This window comes from Equus przewalskii, chromosome 8, assembly GCF_037783145.1.
Source record: "Equus przewalskii isolate Varuska chromosome 8, EquPr2, whole genome shotgun sequence".
NCBI lineage: Eukaryota > Metazoa > Chordata > Mammalia > Perissodactyla > Equidae > Equus > Equus przewalskii.
In genome coordinates, this window is record NC_091838.1 from 9853376 (window position 1) to 9861958 (window position 8583).

The 8583-nt window shown below is 32.9% G+C and overlaps 1 long non-coding RNA gene across 1 annotated transcript; it reads right to left on the reverse strand.

Moving 5' to 3' along the window:
* Nucleotides 1-3217: 3217 nt before the first annotated feature.
* Nucleotides 3218-6407, reverse strand: LOC139085314 (uncharacterized). Its single transcript, XR_011543595.1, has 3 exons — nucleotides 6283-6407; nucleotides 4193-4372; nucleotides 3218-3435 (listed from the first exon to the last, which is right to left on the reverse strand). It is a non-coding gene; the product is annotated as an uncharacterized lncRNA (long non-coding RNA).
* Between the last annotated feature and the right edge of the window lie 2176 nt (nucleotides 6408-8583).

The following is an 8583-nucleotide window of genomic DNA, read 5'->3' on the forward strand; positions in this document are numbered from 1 at the left end:
TATTGTACAACTTGAGAAATTTTGTCAGTGGAAAAGTTACATGAGTTACTAGTAACTTTCCAGATAAATTGTGTTCTATAGCCCCCCAATATTGCTACTTACTATTTTCAAAGATTTCTTTACATATATGATTGAATTTTTAAAAAAGCTCTGAAAGTTGACACATGAAATATACTGCACATATTAAATATATCTATTGTGCATCTACTCTGAATTGATGGTACAAAATCTAGTAATTTACACATATAATGCCCATCTTGAGATTGACATCCCTCAGAGGTCAGCGATGTAGAATGCCTGTACTAATTTTGTTTTGAATCTAGTGTTTGCTTATTTAACAGCATTAGAGTTTGTTATCATAACTAATTGGGGCTTGTTGATTTTTTGAAGTTATAATTGTATTCACTTTTTTGTTGTTTCTCTGGAATTTGGCAAGTTTGGAACCACAATTATGATAATTAATGAGTAAACAGTTAAGTGGAAATAAATGTGATATCCTGGATTCATTTAGTCTTCTAAATTGCTGATCATTAGCTAACATTTTCTGGGCAAACCTTGGTTTGAAAAAGCATTCTGAAAATTATGTTCCTTAGTACTCCAATCTCAGAATATTCAACCAAAAAAAAGAGGTTCATACTCATAAAAATTTGGGACTCATTATAGATGACACTCTATACTTGTTTTTTCTTGGTGATTCCCTAGTGTATTTATATATTAAATATTTGGAGCAGTGTTACAGTTAAAACATAAAAAACTAGTTAAATTTAAGTCATTATCAATCAAGTATTTTACTACAAATGCCTTTTTTAGAAAGGCACTTTTCAACACCCCTTTCAACTAGTTTTTTGAGTAAAGACCCTTTGGGAAACACGGAGTTTCCAGAACTAATGAAAAATAAGAAATAGGAGTTAAGGACATGAAGATAGTCGAGTTTTCCGATGAAAAGAATATGGATGAATCAAGTAGACTTTCACGTCAATTTGAACTCTGCTTATAACTAATGATTGAAGATAATATTTAACCTCTCTGAAGCTGTGTCCTCATCTGAAGCAATAACCATGCTTAGCTCATTGGCTTATTATAACCATTAGATATAACGAAGTTAAGCACCAAATCTCTATCAAGAGCTCCTCTTAGAATTTTTTTTAAAGCAGCTCTAAATTACCACTAGTTTTTTTCAGCAATACAATGTAAAAGCCTACTGAGATATTAGATTTTGTACCTCATAGTAGAAGATCTTTGGACTGTGTGACTTGTAGAACCACAATGGACACACTTTCTTGTCCTACTTCCCGCTCCGTTTTCTATCTCCTTTTACCACAATAGGTGAAAATGATGACCTTTAAAAGCTCTTGGTAAGTAGCTAATATAGACCTAAAATCACAGGTTTAGGGAATTTGAGATTATCTCAGTTCTAAAATGTGCCCTAAAGCACAAAAAATAGACCTGGATACCAATGGGACATCATGTCATATGACACTAGGACCAAGATTATTTATCCCATTTATTGCCTAGATCAAGCCACTTGTGCCTTCTAAACCTGTTGGTGCATTGTGTCACTGAAGTGGTCTTAAATGGAATTTATACTGTATTCTGCAGTAGCTTAAACAACATTTAGCAATTAAATGATGGTCCCTGTTTTTGGAAGCAAAATTTCTCAACAAAGTTGCGTATAACTTTAATTGTTTATGTTCAACTTCTTTAGGAGAATAAGACTTTTTTTCCCAAAAGGAAGAAAAAAATATTGCTTATATAAGTTGCTGAGCTGTAGAACAAAATAACAGTGTAAGAGAGTCTGGGAGGAGGTGGAAGATGACCCAGGAGATAAAACTACATTCCTTTTATTTAATACTTTTATGTTGTAACAATAAAATAACAGACATTTTACTTGCTAATCTTGTTAATTGTCTGTCTAGTCTCTCAAGAATATAAACTCAGTGAGGGCAATTTTTTTTTTGTTTTTACTTACCACTATACCTCCAGAACTTAAAACAATATCTGGCACATCACAGGGGTTGAATAAATACTTGTTAAATAAGTTAATCCAGAAGATTGTAAATGAGGACATGTCAAATACAAGTATTTGTAAACACTACCAAAAAGAAAACCCTATATATTTCCTACAAAAAATTTTCAGTGGCTAGAGAGAGTAATAAAGTTATCATAGCTGTATTTAGGAAATCAGAATAAATATCCTTAGGTTGTATTAATTCCATGAGAATTAAAAGCTGCTCTTCAAAATAATTTCATAGAAGAATATTTATGAAATCTCTCTGTCATCATCAAAAATTTCTGCATGCCATTCATAAGAACCCCTCCTAGGCTTAAATAAATACAAAGCTGATTTAAAATTTGTGGGAAAATTTCCACAAAATATGGAAAAGCTAGTAGCAGGAGGGCACCGTGAGACATTTGAAAAAAAATATGGTGAGTAACTAAGTGTTGTGACTTTACACATGGAGAAATGAATGTAAAGATATCAATAGCCCCAGAAGTGAAGAAAAGAGGAGATGAATGAATTTAGATATGAACACAATTACTAATAACATTTATAAATGGCAACAAAAGAAACTACAATGTACTTAAATCAGAACTGATAAAGGACATGACCTAGGGGCCCAGCCTCACACATCCCCTTTGAAATCTATGAGCAACAGCAGGAGGCAAAGTTCATCTGTTTTAAGGGTCTTACTCCAGATAGCAGTTCCCAGGCTTCTCCATCCCTATGCTAAATAGTAAAGCATTATCACAGATATAAAATAATCCTCATCTGTGTGCATGCCAGTAAACCTGGTAATTTGGCAAGGAATTGCATTCCTTAAACACCATGTGTAAAATTTTTCCAAAGCAGTGCAGGTAATATTATTCCCTAATGTATAGTAATAGATATTATCTTAATTCTATATGTTTCATTCATTCATTCATGCAATTAAAAATGTTTTCGGCACTGGTATTATGCTAGTTACTGGGGGTAAAGACATGAATAAAATATATTTATCTGCCTCAAGAGATTCACAATTCAGAAATATGAATATATAACCAAAAAACTGACATTACATTTGGATAAACATTATGGCTTTCAACAAATTGTTTTTCGTTACACGTGGACTGAAACTCAAAGCACAATGATACAAATAGTATTTCTGTTTTATGTATTTAACTCATCATTGTAAAATTCCCTTTTGCAAGATCTGATTAACCCTGGTAGTCAGATAAGTTACACATAAGAAATGTGCTTTGTAACAACGAAATGCAAACTCATTTTATGGTTACCATAATTATTATTAGAACACAGAAAATATTTTAGCTCCATAAGTACATTTAATTTAGACTTTCAATACAAGCACTTACAGTTGAAAATCTTCAAAGTCTTTTATATTGCTCCAAATAAAACACAAAGTGGCTCTCCTCAATTCAACAGGAAAAGGCCTGTTTCTGAGAAAGCATTTGAGTATATATTTTATTTGCACAACATACTTATTCAGGGCTTGTGTGCTAGGTAAATCTACAGACCTTTTTGCTATAAAAAGTTATGCAAGAAATATATATCCCTGATCTTCCCTAGGGGAAAGACTTCAAAAGCATAACTTTCAAATAGGGGTAGAATTTCCCAAAGAAGTTCTTCATATCCCTGATTTTAAGCAAGACATCTGTGGCAAGAGAGAAATTTGAATTTGTTGGGAAATAAGTGAAAACAAATTCTGTACTCCATGAATATTGCTGAGTTCTCAAACATAGATACCTTTCAGAAACAAGTCATCCACAACAGTAAAAATATTTTAGATTTATACAGCACCTTCTTCTGAAGAATTCATTGAACACTAAGCTGGAAAATGTTAAGGAAAGCAATATTATACTTAAAAATATGGAGAGAAAGAGGACAATAAAACTGGCTGTGTCTACCTAGCAAGACAATAGACCATTTTAAGCCAGGCTTTAAACCAATCAAGCAACAAATTTTACTGATTTAACTCAGAGGATTGACCAGTTGCTTGAGAAAAATGAATCAACAAGCTTTTAGTATCATCTACATAGATCATCAGATTATTTTGGAACAAACATTAAGTAATATGAAGGCATTCATTGAAAAGTTAAGCATTTTAAAAGATGTTATTTTGAAGGGGAAAAAAATACCATTTAGCAATAGACTTCTTTAGATGTGAAAATAAAATTATTTCTTAGCAACATGTACCTGGAAGTATAGAAGACAATCATCACATCACGAACAGTAATAAGAAAAACTGATGTTGATTGATAAATTTCCAATTGATAATATTGAGACTTTTTTCTTCTTTTATCCATCTATCACATTTATAGAGTTTCTCCTTTGTGTCAAGCAAGGTACTGGTCTCTGGGGGAATTCTGTGGTGAACTACAAAAACCAAAAAAAGTTTCTTCCTTTACAGTCTTGTTCAGTAAGAACAGTCCTCATTGTAAAATTTCTTGCTTGAAAATCCAATCAATTTTTTCCTCATTATGTGAAATTTAAGGAATAATAACACTGACAAAAAGTTGTATAGTTATTTCTCCACCTTCTATAACTCTAGCTTTCTGAGGATCTTTAATTTTATAAATATGAAAACATATTTCATATATTTATATTTATAAATATCCATTTATATAAAATATATTTAGAAATATTATTTAGATATTTATATATTTTGAATAAATATATATAAAACGTGTTTTATATAAAATCACATTACAATACCCAAAGGCAGAGTAAAATTGGCCCAGCAAAATTCATTGAGAAAAATGCTACTTTGTGAACTTGTGTATGGTAATTTTCACCCCAATAGGGCAGTGTTTAGCATAGATGCTCTTGAAAGCAGAGCTGAGGCAAGGATTAAAATTCTGATCCTTTATTTGAGAAGTGCAAGCCAAGGGCCATGAGGATGGAAAAAAAGTGGAAGTGAGGCAAAGGTGCAAAGCACTACCATATGATGTCACTGCCCTGACTGTCATGTCAAGAAGAGCCACTAACAGACATAGCAAGTAGTTCAGAGTTGTGACAGTTTGATATGCTGAGTCACAAGTTATCCTGAAGCTTATATGACATCTCTTGAAGAATCTACAAAATGAAGACCAATGTGCAATACAAGCTTAGAGAACCTTTTGACAAAATTGGGCTTCTCAGAGTCCTGTTTTTCTGGATCCAGGTAAATTTTGCTTCCTAGACACAAAGTAACTAAACTATTTATTTGCTACCTAGACCCCCACACACCTATGTTTATTTTCAAGCATCAAAATTATGTATGGATTTTGGTAAAAAGTCAGAATATATTTTTGTTACTTACTCATATTGTTGTCACTCCTTTTCTGGAATTTTTTATTGTCTTAAAAAAGGATTTTTCCTCATTCAGTGAATATTCTCTGATTTCTCTAAACCCTGAGCAATCTTATTTGTTTCAACTAGGGAACCTAATCTCACTGATCACACGTAAAAACCCTCAGCCTTCAACAAGGCAAACCTTAGGTATAAGTTTTCACTGTACATCCATTAAAAGGTTATGCTTTTCCTGCATTTGTCTAATAATTTTTTTTAATTGAGAATGGGTGAATGAAATGCTGACAACCCAGCGGAGTGAGGAAATAGCTTTATCATCTTATGTTTATTAAAGTTTTTTTAAAAACTGCAATAACTAACTTAATCTATTTGTATTTATGCTGATTAAGTAATCCTAATAAGTAGCAGTAGATTGCAACTTCCATTTATAAATGAGCCTAACAAGCTACACTCAAAGAAAAAACATTTTCAAGGAAAGAGGTAGGGCAGGAATTTTTTAATTGTTCTTGGGACAATTTTCAATATTTAGAGTTACAAAATACAGTTGAATTCTCTAGAAACATAAATGAAATAGACTTCGGTCTAAAAATGGCCATTGCCGGTATATTAAAAATACTAACTCAATGATGAAAAAAATTTGCTTGGGATATCATCAGGCATCCAAATAAATGAAAATCTGATATAATACCTTAAACAAGCATATTTAATTTTGTTCCATTCAAATAACAAGAACAAAAGACTATGCATGTGCATTAAATCTCTAGAAAAATGTTAGATAAACATAGAAATGTTATGAGGAAAACTTAAATAAGATAAAAATTCTAGAAATATATAGAATAGATTTAAAAGTTAGGGAATCTAAATTTTAGTCCTGACTCTGTCCCAAACCAGTTGTGGGACCTTTAGTAAGGCTTACATTCTTCCTGATTTTAAAATTTTTTATCTGTGCTCCAAATCAGAGTTGAAATAGATACCATGAAGCCTCAGTCTCCTACCTTAGAATGATGGTGGACACTGCAAATGGATCCTAGCTCTCTTCTCCGCTGTGCCCAACAGGTGCCACGTTCATTCTCATCTTACTACTTCAAGCAGGTCCTGGCAACTAACGGACTCTGGCACTAGAGAGGGAATAATTTTGGCATCGTGTGATTAGATAAGCCCTAGCAGATCTGGTATTCCTTAATTCTAGGTGTCCGTTCTCTGTCCAAACATTGTGTAATTAATTGTTCTTTAACAAAATATAACCAAATTCTGGGTTTTGGTGAGCTAAACTACAGAATATCTTGTCTACTGCTCATATTTAGAAAGAGAAAATTATTCCATCTAGCAGCTCAGGCCTAAGGGAAAAATCAAGCAGCTATTTAAATCAATGACAGTTGAAAATTAATTCAATTAGAGTGACTTAAGTATCACAGAGGCAGAATAAATTACAGAGTAAGAAGGTCAAGATATCTGGATTAAAACTCAATCCTCTCATCTTTACCCAAGTTGGAGTATTTATTCAACAAATGTGTTTGAAGCTCAAGCACTCTGCTAGATGGTGGTACAGTGTTAAACAAAACTGGCATAATCTCTGGTTATATAGAGCTCATCATAGTCAAGTGTGGGAGTAGGAGAATATATATCTAATACATAATTATAAATTTATAGGATGAATTAAATTATCTCATAGTAGAAGCAAGTCATGAAAGATAGGTTAAGAAAGTGGATATCTAGGCTAAGATTGAAGAATAAGTAGAAGTTAAACTAGAACTAGAGTTGGTAGTCTGAGAAGGAAAGAAGAGGACAATCTTTAAATATATTTTTCAAGACGGTGAAATATGACTTGTTCAAGGATTACATTTAGCAGACAAAGGAGATAAAGTTTGGCATTAAATTTCTAACTTTGCTCCAGAGTGGATGGAGGCACCATTGACTGAAATGGATAATTAAGAGAAGGGAAAAAATTGGAAGAAAGCTTAAGAGTTCAGCTTTTGGAATTGGAAGTTTATAATTCCAATAAAACTTTCAAGAGATAATGCCAAGTAGGAACTTGAGGTCTGGAAATTAGAAAAGGAGTCCAGGATAGATATTTAAATTTGGGAACCACCAGCATATGTATGGTATTTAAAGCCATGGGAATGGATGAGATTGCCCAGGAAGAGAATTCTGTATGAGAATTTATAAGAGCTATATGTGAGTCTTGAGTCTCATGATTTTTATAGAAACTTTTTCCTCAAATTATGGTCTGTGAAATAATAGCATCAGCAATACTTGAAAATTTGTTAGAAATACAGTGTCTCAGGACCCACTCCAGACCTATTGACTCATAACTTGCATTTAGAAGACCCCTTGACAACTGGTATGTTAAACTTTGAGACCCTCTTGAATAAAGAGAAGGGGTTAGCAAAGGAAACCGAGAAAGAAAGAAGAAAGAAAGGGGAAAATATGGTTTCACAGAGGCCATGAGAAGAGAGTGCATGAAAACTTATCAATAGTTAGAGTGTAATAAATGGTGAGAGAGTAATCAAGAGCGTTCAGTGCTATTGGGAGGACATATAAAATGACAGAAAAAGTGTGCCTTAAATTTAACAGCAAGGGATTTAATAATGATATTAGCCAGAGCAGTTTTGATGCAGCAATGCAAGTGGGAGCCCAGACTTTAGTTAGTTGAAAAATGAATGGAAAGTGACAAAATGGCAACAACCATGTGGAGACAACTCTTTCAAGAAGTCTGCCCTAGAAGGTGAGTGGCAAGAGGTCAAGAAGTGAAGGGAATTGAGAGGGTGATGAGAGAGTCAAATTGGATGATATTAACATAAGCAATGATAGATGATGGATAATATTTGAATGTTAATGAGAATAATCAATTATAAAAGAAAAATTTTGAATGGAACAAGAGATGAAAAAAAAAGAGAAGGAGCTCAGTACTGATAAAGCGGGAAAGGAAAGAATTCAAGGCAAAGGTGAGGAGTTTGTCTTTGATAGGTGAGAAGGTTTCCTTCATTATTAAAGGAGTAAAGGAGAAGACGAGTCTAGATGACCATAGGCTTGGCGATTTGGTGGAGGGATGATGAGAGAATGCTCATGTAATGGTTTCTAATATGAAAGAAGGTCATTTGTTTAAAATGAAGGTGAGAAGGGGAGTCAAATATTTAAGAACTGGGAATATTTTTATTCTTTCTAGATAAAAATACTATTTTATTTTCTTCATAGCAACCCTTCTAGATAGGCCATTTTATTACTCCAATTTTACAGATAATAGATTTCAGATCAAGCAAATGAAAAAGCTTGGATACAAACAAGCAAACTTACTT